The sequence below is a fragment of the Bos mutus genome, chromosome 3 (assembly GCF_027580195.1).
Source record: "Bos mutus isolate GX-2022 chromosome 3, NWIPB_WYAK_1.1, whole genome shotgun sequence".
NCBI lineage: Eukaryota > Metazoa > Chordata > Mammalia > Artiodactyla > Bovidae > Bos > Bos mutus.
Genome location: NC_091619.1, coordinates 85174545 through 85196222, shown reverse-complemented (window position 1 = coordinate 85196222; position 21678 = coordinate 85174545). Strand labels below are relative to the sequence as shown.

At 41.5% G+C, this 21678-nt stretch overlaps 1 long non-coding RNA gene across 1 annotated transcript in view; it reads left to right on the top strand.

Annotated features, from left to right (window-relative positions):
• The window catches only part of LOC138987245 (uncharacterized), a 38711-nt gene that overhangs the window by 1595 nt on the left and 15438 nt on the right, over positions 1 to 21678 (top strand). Inside the window, exon 2 of the long non-coding RNA XR_011463712.1 lies at positions 6955 to 7074. This is a non-coding gene — a long non-coding RNA (uncharacterized lncRNA). The remainder of the gene's footprint in view (positions 1 to 6954; positions 7075 to 21678) is intronic.

Below are 21678 nucleotides of genomic sequence, written 5' to 3'. Positions count from 1 at the left end.
TCATTCCCTCATGCAGCAGGGAAAACAGTGGCTCCTGTGAGCCAGGCAGTGCGGTGGGGGTGGGGAATACAGTGATGACAAGATGCAGTTACTTTTCTCCAGGAAGGAACATTTTCCTCTATATTGTTGCCCTGAATCATTTTCTTTTGTAATCAGGGAGATGCTGTTTTTTTATATATATATATATAATTTTAATGATAACAGTAATAAAAATGGATATCATATAATAAACACCTACTATCAGCCAGGCCTTCACCAGAGCAATTTATATATGCTGTTTCTCCCCACAACTATCTTGAGCTACATATATTATTATCCAGATTTAATATATGAGGAAGTAGGCCCAGAGACTTTAAGTATCCTGCTCAGGTCACACAGGCAGCTGGAAATTGACTTCAGGTGTTTGTTACATTCCCTTTTTATATCTTCTCTGCTATGGGAGACTTTCTTGTAAAGTATTGATTGTCTGCAGAGGAAACAGTGTTTAGATAGTGCGATGGAAGAAACTGTCTTGCCCAGTTCTCTGTAGCTCCTTTCAAAGCCTCCTTTCAGAGCTCCTGTATTTAGAAATTTCAAAACTTAGGACATTATATAAATATATATCTTTTGCCTAAGGGTTCTGTGTGTTCCTCTCTGCCTTATGTGGTTTAGTAGGCTGATTTTCTTCTTATGTTGAGAAATAGCATATTTCATCCAAAAAATAACAGATCTTTTCATGTTAACGCCCTTGCTTGGAAGCCTTCACTGGCTTCCCCTCACAACCAGGAGAGGGTTCAGATGCCTTTGTGTGGGAGGGGGACCTTTCACAGCCTGGCTCCTGCTCTCTAGCCCCATCCCTCACTCCTAGGATCAGGAAAGCCTGGGCTCTGTTGCCTCAACAAACAACCCTACCATCTCAGTGGCTTACCCCAGCAAGTTTGTTTCTTCTCATGCCATGTCCCCACTGTGAGTCTGCAGGGGAGTTTCATTCACCATGGGCTTGGGCTGAAGAAGGCTTCATCTTGATGCATACGTCTTGTTGCTGTCTCGGCTGGGTGGAGGGGAGGCAGCAGATCATTCACTGGCTCTCAGAGCATCCACCTGGAAATGACACACTGCACTCCTGCTCACGCATCCTTGGCCAGAGCCAGTCACGTGGCCTTGCCTGACTTTAAAGCTCTGTAATCCTGCCAAGTGTCTTGAAGGAAGAGAGCCAGGAATATTTGGGGAACAACACTAATGATTCGAACAGTCTCCCTTTCTGTTCACCAAATGTTTGGCTTACTGTCCTCCCTCAGGCAGAATTCCCTCACACTCTCAAGGGCGTTGACCCTGAAGACCCATCTAGTCACAGTATATCGAGCTCACTTTCCAGGTAGTGGGTGATACATAGTAGACTCTATATTGGCTCCAGGTGTGCCTATTCATCCAAAGGCAAGATGTCTGCCCAGCACACCCTCAGGGTGTAACAGTGGGACAGACAGGATAACTGCAATGGATAAACCAAAGTGAAGGAAGGGGACACCACTGTGGACTTTAATCCACAGGGCAGACATGTTGCCCATCCCACACCTCAACCAACACCCTGATCAGACCTGGATTCTGCTCCCTAAGTGTAGCCGCCCTGGCCATTGCTTTCTGTGACCCCTGGCCTTGTACTCTGAGAGACTCTTCCTTCTCTACATATAAAGCAGGCATAGGGAATAGGTTTTAAAATCAGCTTTTAAAAATAGGGATAGACGTGGGGGAATACAATCTCCTTTAATCCAGGCTGATATTCTTCTGGCAGTGTAGCTCTCCCCATAATGTACATTTCTTATCTATTTGATTCCAGGCTTTCTATGTGCCAGTAGCTGCAGCCAGTTCTTTTCTAGACAAGCATCCATGGTTCCCATGTTTCTTTGCTTTCTTGCTGTTGTGGCTGCTAATATCTATCTCATTCATCTCATTCTCATATTCTCTCTCTGTTTCTCTGTCTTTCTGTCTCCCTCTCTGCTGACTTGGTTTTGAGTGCTTTGGGCTTGTTGGGCTTAGGTGGGAGAGTCTTACTTTTCCTTCTTTTTCCAGAGCCCCTTTCTCTAATTGAAAGATATGCTGAGTAACATCTTAATCTATCCAGAAGTTTTAACAATAGGTTTGAGGCCATACCTTTAACTTTAGCCATACTTCGAGGCTGTTTTTCATTGGCCTTTTCTTGCTGAAAACCTTCCTTCATTTTATATTTTACTAGTTGAGATGGAGAAACAATACCTTCCTCTAACCCTTCATATCTCTGAATTTATAGTTTATCTGCACTCATTCCTGCCTACAAACTGGCCAAATCTTCTCTGCGCTCACCTCGTTTTTGTAATGTTTCTAAGTGCATCCAACAGCCACCAACACATGCTACTAACATTTTGTTTTACAACCTCTTCCTTTAGTTCATTAGGTTCATGATATGCCTTCTAGATTATCACAGTTCATCAAATAGATCCCCATCCTTTTACCTTCTGATAACAGAGTTCTTAATTACTGCCCTCTAAACAGTTCAATTATTGTTGTTATTACATTACCCTACGTCTAGGTGCCAGTCTTTATGTCTGTCAGGATAGGCTAGATTTGCCACCATAATAACCCTAATATCTCAGTGGCTTAACAAAACACTTTTATTTCTTGCTCATACTACTTGTTCAAGGTCAGAGGGGCTTTTCTCAATATACTCACTCAAAGAGAGTCTGAAGGTTTCATCTTGAAACGTGTGCTTCTACAATCACCCAGTCACCTTAACAGGAGAAAGAAAGCAAGTTGAATTTGTATTGGCTTTAAAAGTTGCCTCCAAGAAATGACATATGTTACTTGTGTTCATATAGTGTTGGTTAAAAACTAGTCATGTGACTTAGTCTTACTTAAAAGGTTCAGGAAAGTGCAATCCTACTATGTGCTTGGAAGTTAAGAGCTGGAAATGCACGCGTTTGTATAGGCCAGGCTATGCTATAGTAGCGATGCAAAAATCTGACCCAATGACAACCACAGAATTATTCCTCACTCCTGCTGCATGCCCATAACGGGCTGGCCATGTCTCTGCTTCACATGCATCATCTTTGCTCTGGGACCTTTTCGGAAACACTGCTGATTGTCATAGCAGAGGGAGAAGAACATGGTGCTTTAAAGCTTCTGCTGCAAGCAGTTCACGTGGCCAAGCCTGTTGTCTGTGGGGAGGGGCAGCAAGTATTTGCAAATAGTAATACAGTCTACCACACCCTACACTACACATTCCTCCCATTCCATAGTCTCAGCTACCCTAAGCATTTTCCTGGTTTTCCCTTTATTATATTTATTCCATTTATTTATTATTATTTTTCCATGTATTAAATTTCATTTATTATAAAATATCCTTAATCAAAATGCTATCTGGCCAACTCCTACTCATCCTTCAAGACCCTGCTTAAATAATTGCTCCCTCTGAAACTTGCTTCCACCCTCAAATAGTTATTATCTTCTTTGGCTCACCTCACTCAGTACACACCTGAAGCTGCGAATGTACCTCACGTATTCTGCTTACAACCCTGACTCCAAATACAGGAACTGTGTCTAACTCACTTTTTTGTGTTTCCAATGCTTAATGCAGGGTCTGGCACATGGAAGGAGAAAAGGTGCTCAGTAAATGCTTATTGATGGTTTTCTTAAAAACAGTCTTTTCTATACTGGTATTTGGTGTCTTAGTCAGTAAAGACTCTGCTTGCAACGCAGAAGACTCGGGTTTGATCCCTGGGTTGGGAAGATCCTCTGGAGAAGGGAATGGCAACCCACTCCAGTATTCTTGCCCAGAGAATCCCATAGACAGAGGAGCCTGGCAGGCTATAGTCCATGGGGTCGCAAAGAGTTGGACATGACTGAGTGGCTAACACTAATACACACATACTGGGATTAAGGGGGTATTTTACTAGTCAAATAGCAAGAGTAACTTGTTTTAATACATAAAATTTGGAACATGTCAAATTCCCCCACTGAACCCTCCCTAAGCACATGCTATTGGACTTGGGATAAAATCCAGATTCTTTACTTTGCCTATAAGATCCTACATGATCTGAGCTGTCCTACCTCACCAGCCTGAAATAACTTGTACCTATCCCCTCACTATTCTGCAGCTACACTGGCTATGATTGTATCAGTCAAGATAGCCTAGTAATGCTCCAGTAAAAAACAACTCCAGATCTTAGTGACAAAAAAGTCATATTTCTTCTTTCTGTTCCACATCTGTCAAGGGTTGTCAGGAACTCTGATCATTTTGCCTTCCTCTGGGATCCAGTCTGATGGAGGAGGTACTTTCAGGAACATTATAGATCTCATGGTAGATAGAGGGAAAGGGAGCTTTGAAGGACTTTGTGTGTGTTAGTCGCTCAGTCATGTCCGACTCTTTGTGACCCCTTGGACTGTAGCCTATCAGGCTCCCTAAAGGGCTTTAGCCAGGCAATTAGGTACATTTTCCAGGGGATGTCACATGACACTTCTTACAATTCATTGGCTAAAACAAGTCTAGTCACAAGCGGACCAGGAAATGCAATCCTATTTGCCTGGAAGGCAGTGAGCTAAAAGTTTCAGTCCTAATAACTCCTACACTAGACTTCTTCAGTTCCTCAAACAAGACAGACTGTTTCTTGTCTAAGAACCTTTATATGCACCCTCCACCTCTTCCCTGTTCCTTAGTCAATTTCTGTTTCTTTAGAGGTTAGCTTAAATGACACTTAAAGAGGCTTTCTTTCATACTATACCCCAACACCCATGCCCATCTAAATTAGGTCCCTCTCTTATGCTTTTTCATAAGTCTCTATGTTTTTTATAGAAGTTCAGGAGTGTGATAAATCACACCTCTTTCTTTCTCTCCCAAGTTCAGAACCAGCTGAAAGTTAGATACAGGAATCAGATGAATGGGGATTGCAGTGTCCACTTGATAGCTGATATGGGCTGGATTGGAGGGCATGGCAGACGTAATGGATTTCCTCATGTTTCACCCTTAATTAAACTTACCCACTGCTCTCTGGCAAAGGCAGGAAGTTGCAAAGCAAAGGTGAAATTAAAAGTGGCTCAGTTGTGTCTGACGTTTTGCAACCCCATGGACTATACAGTCCATGAATTCTCCAGGCCAGAATACTGGACTGGATAGCCTTTCCTTTCTCCAGGGAATCTTCCGAAACCAGGGATCGAAACCAGGTCTCCTGCATTGCAGATCTTTTCTAAATGGACATTGACTGTGTGCATCCTGTAGACAAGTCCATTCTGAGAAGAGAGAAAAGTGGCTGGGATGAGCACGCTGTTGTACACACCATCCCCCTGACTGTGATGTGTTTTCAGCACTCAGAACACCTACAAACTTTTTTTTAATTAATTTATTTTAATTGGAGACTAATTACTTTACAATATTGTGGTTTTTGCCATACACTGACATGAATCAGCCACAGATGTACGTGTCCCCCATCCTGAACCCACTTCCCACCTCCCTCCCCACCCCATCCCTCTGGGTTGTCCCAGTGCACCAGCTTTGAGTGCCTTGTTTCATGCATTGAATTTGGACTGGTCTTCTGTTTCACATAAGGTAATATACATGTTTCAATGCTATTCTCTCAAATCATCCCACCCTTGCCTTCTTCCACAGAGTCTAAAAGTCTGTTCTTTTTATCTGTGTCTCTTTTGCTGTCTTGTGTATAGGGGCATCATTACCATCTTTCTAAATTCCATATATATGCATTAATATACTGTATTGGTGTTTTTCTTTCTGACTTACTTCACTCTGTATAATAGGCTCCAGTTTCATCCACCTCATTAGAACTGATTCAAATGTGTTCTTTTTAATAGCTGAGTAATATTCCATTGTGTATATGTACCACAGCTTTCTTATCCATTCATCTGCCAATGGACATCTAAGTTACTTCCATGCCCTAGCTATTGTAAACAGTGCTGCGATGAACATTGGGGTACACATGTCTCTTTCAGTTCTAGTGTCCTCGGTGTATATGCCCAGCAGTGGGATTGCTGGGTCATAAGGCAGTTCTATTTCCAGTTTTTTAAGGAATCTCCACACTCTTCTCCATAGTGGCTGTACTAGTTTGCATTCCCACCAACAGTGTAAGGGGGTTCCCTTTTCTCCCCACCCTCTCCAGCATTTATTGCTTGTAGACTTTTTGATAGCAGCCATTCTGACTGGTGTGAGATGGTACCTCATTGTCATTTTGATTTGCATTTCTCTGACAATGAGTGATGTTGAGCATCTTTTTCATGTGTTTGTTAGCCATCTGAATGTCTTCTTTGAAGAAATGTCTGTTTAGTTCTTTGGCCCATTATTTGATTGGGTTGTTTATTTTTCTGGTATTGAGTGGCATGAGCTGCTTGTATATTTTGGAGATTAATTCTTCATTAGTTTCGTTTGCTATTATTTTATCCCATTATGAAGGCTGTCTTTTCATCTTGCTTATAGTTTCCTTCGTTGTGCAAAAGCTTTTAAGTTTAATTAGGTCCCATTTGCTTATTTTTGCTTTTATTTCCATTACTCTGGCAGGTGGGTCATAGAGGATCTTGCTGTGATTTATGTCAGAGAGTGTTTGCCTATGTTTTCCTCTAGGAGTTTTATAGTTTCTGGTCTTATGTTTAGATCTTTGATCCATTTTGGGTTTATTTTTGTATGTGGTGTTAGAAAGTGTTCTAGTTTCATTCTTTTACAGGTGGTTGACCAGTTTTCCCAGCACCACCTGTTAAAGATATTGTCTTTTCTCCATTGTAAATTTTTGCCTCTTTTGTCAAAGATAAGGTGTCCATAGGTGCATGGATTTATCTCTCGGCTTTCTATTTTGTTCCATTGATCTATATTTCTGTCTTTGAGAATACCTACAAACTTAAGGGATCATAAAGTAACAAGGGCCCTTAAAGCCATGTTCCAAGTCGTGCCCTTTCCCCAGTGCAGGAATCCCTTTGAAAGCATCATCTTTGCTTAAATCATTCTAGGGATCCTCAGAGCTGGGGCCTGATAAGCCTACTGAATACTGCTGATAGGACCTCATTGGAAACATTGTGGACATAAAATTGTGATCAATCCGTGAGATCTCAGAGAAGGTCAGCCAAATGGTAAGCAGCTCAAATATATGTCCAGTGGAGAAGAATTAAAGGAACTGGGAATATATACCCAGGGGGAGGAATAAAAGACCTTGAGACCATGTAGAGAAGTCTCCAAATAGTTGTGCAGCCATCACATGGGGGAGTTAACTTCTCCTGTAGGTTTTGAGATCAGAGCGAGAATAATGACTAGAAGTTACAGAGGAAAACTGCTGCAATTAAGGAAGAACTTTCTGAAGTTATAGCTGTTTATCAATGTGACAGTTGCTTTTAAAGTAGAATGGAAAAATCATCTACTCAATACATACTTACTGCTTACTATGTACCAGACTCAGTACTGGTTTCAGTTCAGTTCATTCGCTCAGTCGTGTCCGACTCTTGGCGACCCCATGAACCATAGCACACCAGACCTCCCTGTCCATCACCAACTCTCAGAGCCTATCCAGACTCATGTCCATTGATTCGGTGATGCCATCCAACCATCTCATCCTCTGTTGTCCCTTTCTCCTCCTGCCCTTAATCTTTCCCAGCATCAGAGTCTTTTCAAATGAGCTAGCTCTTCGCATCAGGTGGCTAAATTATTGGAGTTTCAGCTTCAACATCAGTCCTTCCAATGAACACCCAGGACTGGTCTCCTTTAGGATGGACTGGTTAGATCTTGCAGTCCAAGGGACTCTCAAGAGTCTTCTCCAACACCACAGTTCAAAAGTATCAATTCTTCAGTGCTCAGCTTTCTTTATAGTCCAACTCTCACATCCATACATGACCACTGGAAAAACCATAGCCTTGACTAGATGGACATTTGTTAACAAAGTAATGTCTCTGCTTTTTAATATGCTCTCTAGGTTGGTCATAACTTTCCTTCCAAGGAGTAAGCGTCTTTTAATTTCATGGCTGCAGTCACCATCTGCAGTGATTTTGGAGCCCCCCAAAATAAAGTCAGCCACTGTTTCCACTGTTTCCCTATCGATTTCCATGAAGTGATGGGACCGGATGCCGTGATCTTCGTTTTCTGAATGTTGAACTAAAAGCCAACTTTTTCACTCTCCTCTTTCACTCTCATCAAGAGGCTTTTTAGTTCCTCTTCACTTTCTGCCATAAGGGTGGTGTCATTTGCATATCTGAGGTTATTGATATTTCTCCTGGCAATCTTGATTCCAGCTTGTGCTTCTTCCAGCCCAGCATTTCTCATGATGTACTCTGCATAGAAGTTAAATAAGCAGGGTGACAATATACAGCCTTGACATACTCCTTTTCCTATTTGAAACCAATCTGTTGTTCCATGTCCAGTTCTAACTGTTTCTTCCTGACCTGCATACTGGTTTCTCAAGAGGCAGGTCAGGTGGTCTGGTATTCCCATCTGTTGAGGAATTTTCCACAGTTTATTGTGATCCACACAGTCAAAGGCTTTGGCATAGTCAATAAAGCAGAAATAGAAGTTTTTCTGGAACTCTCTTGCTTTTTCAATGATCCAGCAGATGTTGGCAATACTGGTTTAGTGTATGATAATTCCTAATGATCTTTTAGTAACCTATAGTATTCAAGTTACACTTATTTATTTTCAAAATTTATAAAAACCTTTTAAAATATTCTCTTTTAGAATTTGGGAGTGGTCGCCAGTATTAGTGGCTTTTGTTTCTCAGTTCTGGAACTGACCACCCTGTTTTTTTTCCTTTCAAAATGTGAAAACCTGAGATATTTTCTCATGTCAAATATTAGTTATATGGACATTCTTCTATCAAAACAAGTGTTTTTAATGTCTATAAGTCAAAATTACCTGTACTTGGGATCACTTACGACTGAATACTCCTGGGAATTCCCTGGTGGTCCAGCAGCTAAGACTCTGAACTCCTAATGCTGGGGACCCGGATTCAATCCCTGGTCAGGAAACTAGATCCCACATACTGTAACTAAGACATAGCCCAGCCAAATAAATTTAAAAAATAAAGTTAAATCTTAAAAGACTAGATAGTCCCTTACTATTTGTGGAAGAAGAACTACAAAGTTTTTCTAAAACTCCTTTTCCTTTCCTCCTGAGCATACAGCCCAGCCACATTTCCCAGCCTCCTGTGTAATTAGGTGTGGCCACGTGGCTGAGCTTAAACCAGTGCAAAAGAGGTGAATGTGATGTGTGCCACTTACAGACCTGGCTCATAAAACCATCTCTCCCCATCTTCTGGTTCAATGTCAGGTTCGAGGAGAAGGGCAGACCATAGGTAAAGGAGCCTGGATCTTGAATGACCACATGGAAGATTAATTGCCCACTGGCTAAGTTTTTTTTTTGCACTGGACTTTACCTGAATGAGAAATCAACTTTAGTGTTGAAACTCTGAGATTTTTGGAGTATATATGTTAAAGCTGTTAGTGTCTTCTTATTCCAACTTGTGCTGTAAGATGCCCTCCAAGAGAGAAGAAACGTGGAACTGAAGTTAGGGATTTTATTTCACCCTTTCTTGTTTAAAGAGAATCAGTGGAGGAAGCAGAAGTAAAAGACATCGCAGTTAATTACACACTGATGCTTTCTTTTTGCTCATGTTTTCTTCCCAAATGATTTATAAATTTAATGAGACATGTTGCTTTGTCTCTTATATATTTAATCTTTCGGTGGGTATTTATTGAGCAATTCCAGGTGCTTTGGGGATTTCAGAAGAAGTACAGGTAGCACAAATTATTAAATGTTATTCATTATTCAACAGTTTTTGAGAGTCCACTATGAGCTAGCCACTGGGAAACATTGGTGAACAAAAGCAACGGTACCTGCCCATAAATTGGGGTATAGCAAGGAAAATAGAAATAAAGAGGCAAGACTAGTTGAGCATGACAGTGCTGTGAGAAAGAAGGACAGGATCTTCTAGGATGCACATAGAAGGGACATCTGCAGCGGTGGCAGTCAGAGAATTGTCCTCTATTAAGGTAGTGAATGGAGAAGGAAATGGCAACCCACTCCAGTATTCTAGCCTGGAGAATCCCAGGGACGGGGGAACCTGGTGGGCTGCCATCTATGGGGTCGCATAGTCTGACACGGCTGAAGCGACTTAGCAGCAGCAGCAGCAAGGTAGTGAATATGTTGAGACCACGAGGATGAGTAGGATTAGCCAGAAGAAGAGGAGACAGTAGAGACAGGAAGAGTATTCTAGGAAGAGCAAATGCACGTACAAAGGCCTAGATACAGGCTTGAAGATGGGGGTGTGTTTGGAGGGACCATAAGGTAAGCTGAAAAGGAAGCATGGAGAAGATGAGCATGAGAGGAGGAACTCTTAATTTATGTATGCACATACTTGATAAATGCATGTGGAAGACCTGGTACTTTATATGTATGCATTTTCTTGTTGTTCAGTCACTAAATCCTGTCGGACTCGTTGTGACTCCATGGACTGCAGCACACCAGGCTTCCTTGTCCTTCACTATCTCCTAGAGTTTGCTCAAACTCATGTCCATTGATTCAGTGATGTCATCCAACCATCTCATCGTCTTTTGCCCCCCTTCTCTTCCTGCCCTCAATCTTTTCCAGCATCAGGGTCTTTTCCAATGAATCGGCTGTTCACATCAGGTGGCCAAAGGATTGGAGCTTCAGCTTCAGCATCAGTCCTTCCAATGAATATTCAGGGTTGATTTCCTTTAGGACTGACTGATTTGATCTCCTTGCTGTCCAAGGGACTCTCAAGAGTCTTCTCTGGCACCACAGTTCAAAAGCATCAATTCTTCAGCACTGCGCCTTCTTCACGGTCCAATTCTACTTCCATACGTGACTACTGGAAAAACCACAGCTTTGCCTTTTGCTGGCAAAGTGATATCCCTGCTTTTTAATGTGCTGTCTAGATTTGTCATAGCTTTTCTTCCAAGGAGCAAGCATCTTTTAATTTCATGGCTGCAATCACCATCCGCAATGATTTTGGGGCCCAAGAAAATAAAGTCTGTCACTGTTTCCATTGTTTCCCCATCTATTTCCCATGAAGTGATGGGACTCAATGCCATGATCTTCGTTTTTTGAATGCTGAGTTTTAAGCCAGCTTTTTCCACTCTCCTCTTTCACTCTCATTAAGAGGCTCTTTCATTGTCTTTGCTTTCTGTCATTAGGGTGGTGTCATCTGCATATCTGAGGTTATTGATATTTCTCCCAGAAATCTTAATTCCAGCTTGTGCTTCATCCAGCTCAGCATCTTGCATGAGGTACTCTTCATATAAGTTAAATAAGCAGGGTGACAGTATACAGCCTTGACATACTCCTTTTCCAATTTTGAACCAGTCCGTTGTTCCATGTCCATTTCTAACTGTTGCTTCTTAACCTGCATACAGGTTTCTCAGGAGGAGGGTAAGGTGATCTGGTATTCCCATCTCTCTAAGAATTTTCTACCAGTTGTGATCCACACAGTCAAAGGCTTTAGCATAGTCAGTGAAACAGAAATAGATGTTTTTCTGGAATTCCCTTGCTTTTTCTATGATCCAGCAGATACTGGCAATTTGATCTCTGGTTCCTCTGACTTTTCTAAGTCCAGCTTGTACATCTGGAAGTTCTTTCTTCACCTACTGTTGAAGCCCAGCTTTAAGGAGTTTGAGTATTACCTTGCTAGGAAGTGAAATAAGTGCAATTGTGTGGACAGTGTATGCATTTACCTAGAAGAAAATATGGCTGATTTACCATCAAGATGTCAACATTTGTGATATTTGAGTAATTTCTATTTTTCCCCTTATGTTTAACTGTTTGTTTTAAAACTGTATACAGTAAACATATGTTACATTAGGAATTTTGAAACTCAAGAGTATATTTTCTCCTCAGTTGTGATTGCACCTGCTGTACATCATCGGATCCTCAGAGTGGTTGTCTGAGCAAGGTGAGGTCCAGAACTGATGCGCAGTGGTGCTGGAATTGGCTTTCCTCCGGTCCCATTCATTCTACTTCATCTCCATTTCGTCTGCCTCCCTGGCTATTATCTAAGTACTGAGGATGGCTTTTCGTGGAACTACTGACATTAGTGCCATGTTGCATGTTCTTATGTATGTTGTTTGCAACTTGGAGAAATTGGATCCACAGTCTCATGATCCTGACTGACATAAGAGGCTTGCCACATGCAAAAAATGCTTCTCCACCTACTGGACTATGTCATTAGACCTCTCATTTCTGTGATGCTCTCATGTCCTTTGCATAGTGATTTGGCAGCAGGGGAGAGGGCTATGGATAATTTTAAAGAATGAAGTTAGGGAGGAAATAGTTTCTTATTATCCCATCAACCCACATCTTGATTGGCTAGCATGTTGCTGCTTGGTCAAACCAGTGACAGTGAACATCCAAACATTTGAAAGTCTTTTTTTTTTCTTCTTTTTTAATTTTATTTTATTTAACTTTACTATATTGTATTGGTTTTGCCATATATCAAAATGAATCTGCCACAGGTATACATGTGTTCCCCATCCTGAACCCTCCTCCCTCCTCCCTCCCCATACCATCCCTCTGGGTCGTCCCAGTGCACCAGCCCCAAGCATCCAGTATCGTGCATCGAACCTGGACTGGCAACTCGTTTCATATATGATACTATACATATTTCAATGCCATTCTCCCAAATCATCCCACCCTCTCCCTCTCCCACAGAGTCCATAAGACTGTTCTATACATCAGTGTCTCTTTTGCTGTCTCATATACAGGGTTATTGTTACCATCTTTCTAAATTCCATATATATGCGTTAGTATACTGTATTGGTGTTTTTCTTTCTGGCTTACTTCACTCTGTATAATAGGCTCCAGTTTCATCCACCTCATTAGAACTGATTCAAATATATTCTTTTTAATGGCTGAGTAATACTCCATTGTGTATATGTACCACAGCTTTCTTATCCACTCATCTGCTGATGGACATCTAGGTTGCTTCCATGTCCTGGCTATTATAAAGAGTGCTGCGATGAACATTGGGGTACACATGTCTCTTTCAATTCTGGTTTCCTTGGTGTGTATGCCCAGCAGTGGGATTGCTGGATCATAAGGCAGTTCTAGTCCCAGTTTTCTAAGGAATCTCCACATTGTTCTCCATAGTGGCTGTACTAGTTTTCATTCCCACCAACAGTGTAAGAGGGTTCCCTTTTCTCCACACCCTCTCCAGCATTTATTGCTTGTAGACTTTTGGATTGCAGCCATTCTGACTGGCGTGAAATGGTACCTCATGAAAGTCTTGAAACACTGTATTAACATTGTCTAAATTATATTGTGGCAACAAACAATCCCCCTCCCCAAATCTCAGAGGCTTGAAACAGTGAGTTTAATTGATGTGCGTGTTACCTATCCATCCTCATTTTGGGCTTAGCTGTTTATTTAGAGACCCTAGGTGAAGAAGTGGCTCCTGGATGAGATGTTGCTGGTTTGTGTCACAGGGAAGGGAGAGGTGCCACCAGGGTAGTTCTTAAAGCCTTGCCCACAGTCACTTCCTCTCTGAGTGGTCATAGCGTGTCACAGGCTGATGAGGAAGAGCAGCCAGTGTTTTGACAGACACCTTCTTAGCTATCTGAGTCTTAGCTTCTGTATCTTTAAAATAGAAATAAGTAAAAAATTATTCAAACTGTGGAATATTGTATAGCCATTGTAAAAAATGGGTAGTTGCCCTTAAAAAAATGAGTTGACCTGGAGAAAAGCCCATAATATAGTGTTACAGAAAGCAAGTTATACAGTATAACTTGGTCTCATTTGTGCATAAATTAAAAACCCTATATCTGAGCATATTTGTTTACATGAGAATATTAATAAAAGCAGCGAATGTTTAAGGAATGCCTACATCATATGCCTATCCTGTGCTAAGTGCTTTTTACATGCATTTGCTCATTTAATCCTTGCAAAACCCAGAAAAAGGAGTAGAACATTATTAATAGAATGAATGGTTTTTGTTAGCTATCTTACTTGGGGGTGGGATGAGAGAGATTTTATTTACTTTTAAAAGTAAATGATTTCTGTACATTTTTACTGATTACCATATGTGGATTAATCAACTTTCGTGGTGAAAGAAACCACAGTAACACATGAGTGCAAAGTATTTTGTTTTCTGCTTACGCGTCTGCAGTCAGCTAGTCAGCATAGCCTTTGAAGGTCCTGCCTGGCTTGCTTTCCTCCCACTGCGTCTGCCTCCCCTGCAGGTTTCTAAGTAGTGATGATGACTTTTCCTGGAACCGCTGACATTAGTGCCGTGTCGTGTGTGCTCAGGTGCAACCTGGAGAAGCAGTGCTGAGGGTCAAGTTCAGGTCTGTTCCATATGCCTCATCTTAGAACCCATCCTGGAGAAGCAGAATCTGCCAGGGGTCTGTCCTTCTCTTGATAGAGGTGCGGGCAAATGGACACATGGGAAGCTTGTGAAGGCCGGGCTTGGAACTGGCCTAATGTCATTTGGGCCCACATTCTATTAGCTGAAGCAAGTACATGGCCGAGTCCAGTAGTGGTGAGGCTGGAAAGTCATAGAGGTTTGGAAAGAGAAAGTGAATATTCACTGTATAGTAATCTACCATCAACATTCATTGCTTTCTTAGTTAAAAAATAAAGTGAGGAAAAGAATATTTACCAGGGATAGTTTAAGTTGTGTTTAATATATTACGAAGTCACTTTATACATTTCTTAAAAATACAAACTCCATATCTACAATTATAATGAGCACAGTGATATTAAGATGGACGTTTAATTAACCAGAGAACTCGTTGCCTAGTAGGGCAGGTAGACCTTTACACCAGTTGGCTTGTGCTGCCCGTGGTGTAACATTCTGAGCATAATTCGGAGAGTGTTTAATGGCCCTGTGTATACATCACTGCAACTTGTGTGGCCATTTGCAGTCCAAAGAACTTAAATCATAGAATCACAGACTCCTGGACCTGGAAGGCTCTAGTGCCTATGGTAGGCAGGTGCCTCTTAACTCATATGAACAGCTGCTTTTGCCAGTTACAGTCATTCTTGATTGGATGTGTCTCACGTTGCTGGGAAACGGTTATGGAATCAAAATTCTTTCAGGTAGCCCATGGGGACAGGGAGACCCCCCAGCTGTCACTTACCTGAGTGGTCAAGATAGGATGGAAACCTAAACGTCTTGAGTGGGCCCAGGGCCTCTCATTTTGTTTCTCTGCATAACATGAACAATCAAGCACATGGAGCATTTGGGAATAGTCACTAGACCCTGAAACTAACGCTACTCTGTCTTTAAAAAGTATATCAAGCCTCCTTGTTTTATTGTTTCCTTTGTCTTAAGAGAACCCAAGTACTGCTTTGACCAACTACCTCTGAGTCATGCAATGAAACGCCATTGGCACAGACTCTGAAATGAAGAGAAGCATGTTAAATTTCCTAAAACACTCCCAGGAATCATGCCTATTTTAATTTCCTTTCTTTTCTAGGTAATTTAGAAATATCTGCTGATATAGCTTATGGGAATCAATTGCATAAAGCAAATGTTTTACTGAGGACTCTATTTGTTAAGATTAAAAATTGTATTTCTCAAGTTTCAGTCATTTACCCATCACTTTTTCTATTTTTCTCTGTCTACTTACTTCTTTCAAATCACTATACTTACTAGTTTTCTTTAAATAGATTCACTTTTTTAAAACTTAAACATATTTTTATAGATGATATATTACCAGTATAAATTGATAAAAAGTATTTACTTGCCATAAACATTTAGACAACTGTAAAAATAAATACATAACAGGAAGGCAAGGCAAAAGTTGTTTTCGTTTTCATTTTATGTCTTTAGAATGACAGTGCTCTGAAGACTATATGATAATTAATTAATACATACAATGGCACAGAAAAATCAGTTAAAAAGTATATAAAGTGCTTACCATGTGAAAGACACTAAGAATCTCCTCAGTGAATTTATAGTCTACAGTGGAAGACTAGAAATTAAATAAGCAATTATATTAAAATAAACAATAAAATCCTAAAAAAAAAAATACATAATCATTACAGTAGATAACTTGTCTCTTATTCTACACAAGGTAGGTGTTTTTCCATTGATATTGTAGAAAGGTATGGTCTCTGGACAACACTTCCCTGGTGGTTCAGTGATAAAGAATCTGCCTGCAATGCAGGAGACGTGAGTTTGATCCCTGGGTTGGGAAGATCCACTGGAAAAGGAAACGACAACCTACTCCAGTGTTCTTGCCTGGAGAATCCCATGGACAGAGAAACTTGGAGGGCCACAGTCCATGGGGTCACAGAGTTGGACATAACTTAGCGACTAAACCTCATTATCAACAGGGGCTGTGCAATCAGGAAGACATGGGTTAAAATCTCAACTCATTCTCTTCCCGATAGTGTGACCTTGGGCAATTTTCTTAATTACTGAGCATCAGTTTCTTATCCATAAGATGGAGCATCATTTTAATCCATGAAATGAAATAACCTAGTGATCAACTGCCTACATGTACTAGGTAATGTACTAAATGCGTGGGTGCTATGAAAACTGAGTAAATGGAGTTGAAGACTTGGATTCCAGTCCCATTTTATCTCCTTTTGGATAAGTCATTTAATATCTCTGAGCTTCAGTTTCCTCGTCTGAAAATGAGTGTGGTGGTTGCCATTTATGCTACTTCAAAGAACTTCTGGGAGGAATGACATCATAATGAGTGGGAAAGTCTTTGGGTGTTTAGATACAGGTGTTTCTGCTATAATGTGACGTGTACATTCCTGAAACACTGTGTTCTGAAGAGTTGTACATTTTAAAAAATTGTACATTTAAAAGTTGTTTAAAAATCCAAATAGGGTTAAGGTAGACCACTGACAACCTGCACAACCATACTGCTAAGATAAAACTCTGAATATCCTAATAAAAGTAATAGAGCTAAGGAGATCTATTAAATTTTGACTCAATAAATATACACATACCCACACATACTACAGCAAATGTAGGATTTTAATCCTGCATTTAAACCTTAAAGCTGGCAAAGAGAACTTGACGGAAGACATACGGAAGACTGGGCTGCTGAAGCTATGGGGTCAACAAGGGCAAATCCTCAAAGATGAGGATGCACCATGCAACAAGCTCTCTCAAGGAGTATGCAGGCAAACAGCCTAGCAGGAGGATGGAGGGTGAAAGGGCATTCTGTCTCCCAGATCTGTGTGCCTCTGAGGCAACCACATTCCACTCTGTTAATGTCGTTTCTGCTCAGTCACTGCTCCTCGGTAGAACAAAACATTAACATCCTGGGAAAAATCAGTGTGGATAAAAGCAACTTGCATGTTATACTGCTCTTCTTCCTCTAGTGATCAGCCTTACCTTGTCTTCCAGCAAAATGGGTCACAGTATCATGTACTGTAGTAGGGCAACCCACATGTGCAGATGGTGGGGAGGTGCAGTTCTCAACTGAACGCCCAATTCCTGGTCCCAGACTCCATAAGCAGAACAGTCAGAGACTCCCAGAGGTAGAATTCATCCAGGCCACGAGTCTTCCTCTCTGTGCCCGCTTTCCTTTCTTAGTCTGAACTGTCTAACTTCTTTTCCTCTCCTTGGTTTCACACTTGCTCTTCCTCACTAGCCTGTGAGCTCCTTGAGAGAAGGCTCTGGCTTAATTCATTGATGAGCTCTGAGGACCCACACATGGGTCCTCGAGCAGAATAGTTGCATTACAGTTGAACCTCAGAACTTGCCGAACGGTCCCTGGGCTCATCTGAGGGCATCAGAACCACTGGGCCACCTTGAGATGAGGATGGAGGCACGTTCTCCATAAGGACAAAGACTGTGTCTCATTCAGCTATCCCTACCGTCCCTGTTGCTCTGAAGTGAAGCAGGGAGTCCTCCGTGGGTCCCAGCCCCACTTTACCTATGAGAAGTCCACAATGGGGCTAGCAGCACATCCTCCTCCTCCCTCCTCCTCTCTCCCTTCCTTCCTTCCAACAAACATCCATCAGGTCCCTACCCCATACTAGGCACTACAAGGTCCTGAGGATGAAATGGTGGGCAAGAAAGACATGGAATCTGCCTTTATGGTGCTTCTGTGTTGCTTGGAGATTAAGGTTACTTAACTTCTGGAGCCAGGTTGCCTGGATCTGTTACCTGGCTCTGTCTTTTACCCACTGTATGAACTTGGCCAAATTCATCTCTGAATCTCTGTTTCCTTACCTGTAAAATAAAGCTCATCAGATCAGATCAGATCAGTCACTCAGTTGTGTCCGACTCTTTGCGACCCCATGAATCGCAGCACGCCAGGCCTCCCTGTCCATCACCAACTCCCAGAGTTCACTCAGACTCACGTCCATCGAGTCAGTGATGCCATCCAGCCATCTCATCCTCTGTCGTCCCCTTCTCCTCCTGCTCCCAATCCCTCCCAGCATCAGAGTCTTTTCCAATGAATCAACTCTTCCCATGAGGTGGCCAAAGTACTGGAGTTTCAGCTTTAGCATCATTCCTTCCAAAGAAATCCCAGGGCTGATCTCCTTCAGAATGGACTGGTTGGATCTCCTTGAAGTCCAAGGGACTCTCAAGAGTCTTCTCCAACAACACAGTTCAAAAGCATCAATTCTTCGGCGCCCATCTTTCTTCAGAGTCCAACTCTCACATCCATACATGACCACAGGAAAAACCATAGCCTTGACTAGACGAACCTTTGTTGGCAAGGTAATGTCTCTGCTTTTGAATATGCTATCTAGGTTGGTCATAACCTTCCTTCCAAGGAGTAAGCGTCTTTTAATTTCATGGCTGCAGTCACCATCTGTAGTGATTTTGGAGCCCCAAAAAATAAAGTCTGACACTGTTTCCACTGTTTCCCCATCTATTTCCCATGAAGTGGTGGGACCGGATGCCATAATAGAACCCAATTCAGAGAGTTGTTATGAATATTAAATAAATGGACATATAAAATACTTAGAATAGTACCTGACCTAGAAAGTGCCCAATAAATATTAACTGTAATTACTAGTATTAGAGTTGTTGCCTATAGATAATAAACACATGCATATAAAATCACAATAAGCTATAAGTATTATGAATGAAAAGAGCAGAATAACCTGGAACTGTGTGGTTCTAACTAACTCTGTAGTTAGTAGACTATGCAAACGTTATCTGATAGGGGAGTGGGGAGATAATGGAGCCTGAGGACCTGGAAGATTTCTATACATTTGTGATTTGGAAGAAGATCAACAGTCGGAAACTTCTTAAAGAGGGTTATCTAAAAGGGCTCTCTGAAGAGCAGCTACGATATAAAGCATATAAGTGCTGACTCCTGAAGTAGCAGGGTAGTGTGGGAGGGGCATTCCAGGCAGAGGAAAGGCAGGAAAGAGCCATCACCGGTGACCAAGTGTTGAGGAACTCCGCCTATTGGTTCTGCACTTGGCCAATCTTGTTAAAAAATCCTGTTTCCAGTTGGTCATATTTACTGTCTACTGTATTGGGAGCCCTCAGTGGTGGCTTTCAAGTACTGGTACTAACCACAGCCTGAGGAATCTAGAACTCCATATCTTTTCAGGCTACTGTGACCCCTTCTATACTGTCAAGCTGACCAGGCCGTTGTTTATTGTTTTTTTTTGGCCAGTGGCATGGCAGTCCTAATTCCCTGACCAGGGATTGAACCTCTGCCCCCTGCAGTGGAAGCATGGAGAATTAACCACTGGACCTCCAGGGAAATTACCCAATTATTTTATTTCTTAGGTTACACTTGAGCAGATTAAAGAAAGGAAATATAATGAGCATGCATTTCTATGTACCATGGTCTAAATTCACTCCCAATGCCTAAGTTTTAATTAGTGTATGTTACCAACCACATACAAGTTGGGTAACCTTGGTTAGGTCATCTCATTTCCTATTATTTACCAACACTCACTCAATGAATACCAACTTAGCAAGAAGTATGTGCTGGTGTGATAGGGTAGAGAGGTTGCTTGGGGCCTCAGATTCTCACCAATAGCATGAAGGCTTGGGCCAGATCACTGGTTTTCAACTGAAGTGTTCACTCCCAACCTCCATGCTATTAGATGGAGCCATATTCTTTAGTATATTGAAAAGTTTTCTCAACTCCTGGATTGACAAGTAGCAGCTGGACAGTTTTACTACTGTGACCCAGAACTTAAGTTTTCTCTGCCTACATTGTTAGGCTATGTGAGCCTCACTGTCATAAGGACTCCATGGAAGAGGCTGTGAACTGCTGAAAGGGATGTTCTCTGAAGTCCTTTTAGTTCTGACATTCTCTGAATTCTGTGATTATTTTTCTTTTCTCTTAGTTTCCTTTCATTTAACACCATCTTATATGCAAGTTTCCAAGAATCCATGGGGTTCTCCCCCTTGTCAGCCTCAGGGGTTCCCTTCTCTTTGCTTAGCACTTTCCCTATCAATTATTCCGCTCTTGATTCCCTCTCCTTTACAGGCCTTTTCAGAGCCTTCATTTCAGTGAATCCTAATTGTCTGTGTGTATATATCTCCCCACACGTAAGGTCTGTATTCCTGGCACTAGTAGGCACTCAGCAACTGTTGGATGAATTAGTGAATTAGTGAATTCTTAATGATTATCAAGAACATATACATTCATACACTTTGTAACCTTTGATCATTTGACTTCTTTTGTGAGGGTGTCAATTTGGACAGAATTGCTAGATTCAAAGTTATAAGCTGGTTTCCTGCTTTTATTACCAACTACCAGATTGCTGTGGCTTTTGTTTTATGTAAGTACTAGTATTGCTGATGATAACATGTGTGGTAATTATTTATAACATAATATTAAATAATTAAATCCAAGAGTACTTCCTCTCTCTCTTTCTCTCACCCTTGTTTCTGGGTATCGATATCCTTTTTATCCCAAACTCCAGTGGTTTCTGTAAAGCCACTCTAATCATTGCTCCATGTTCTGCATTTACCCAAAGAAAAAGAAATGGGCTGTTCCAGTGCCAGATGCCCACAGTGTTTGTCTCTTCTTTGAACTCTGCACCCTTTTGGAAGTTCAACATCAGCTTGGCTGGGGGTTTTCTGCTGTGTTGATGATGATGGTGATGATGATAAGGATAACTACAATAATCCCACTTTATAGATACGGAAACTAAGGCTCCGAGATGTGACATGGCTTGCCCTCAGTCACACAGCTAGGAATTTTCAAAGACAGGATTTACATCTGTTTCCAACAGAGTCAAAGATGGTCTTTTCCCACAAAACTACACTACACGGCTCCCCAGGTGGATGTATAGTGTCAGAAGCCTTGTGGGAGCAGCAGGTCTGTCAAGTTCTACAGGCCTGAGCTGTTTATTGCTGCTGAGGACACTCATCAGTACGCTAATTACATTAATTGCTGCCCACTCTGCGGCTACGTAGGTGGTTTAACAACACCTAGCAACCTGGTAATGATGCCTGGGCCTGCCTGCCTTTGTGAAAACATCTGACTGCTTTAAAAAAAAGAAAAAAAAATCCTTCCGGTGGTGGCCAAAAATAGTAATTATAGGTTCTATTGGTTGAAAGTTAGTGACTTTCTACCTTGTAGGGAAAAGGTCAAGACACTGAACTTTGACACTCCATCAGCCTCAACTGTGTGCTTGACACTTTATTTAAGGGATCTTTTATAATCCTCATGATAGCTTAGAGGTAGGTATTATCCTTATTTTGTTTCTAAGGGAACCCAGTCACCTGCTTGGGTTCACATAGCTGGGAATGGGTTTAGAACTGTCGGAGGACAAATTTAGCTTCC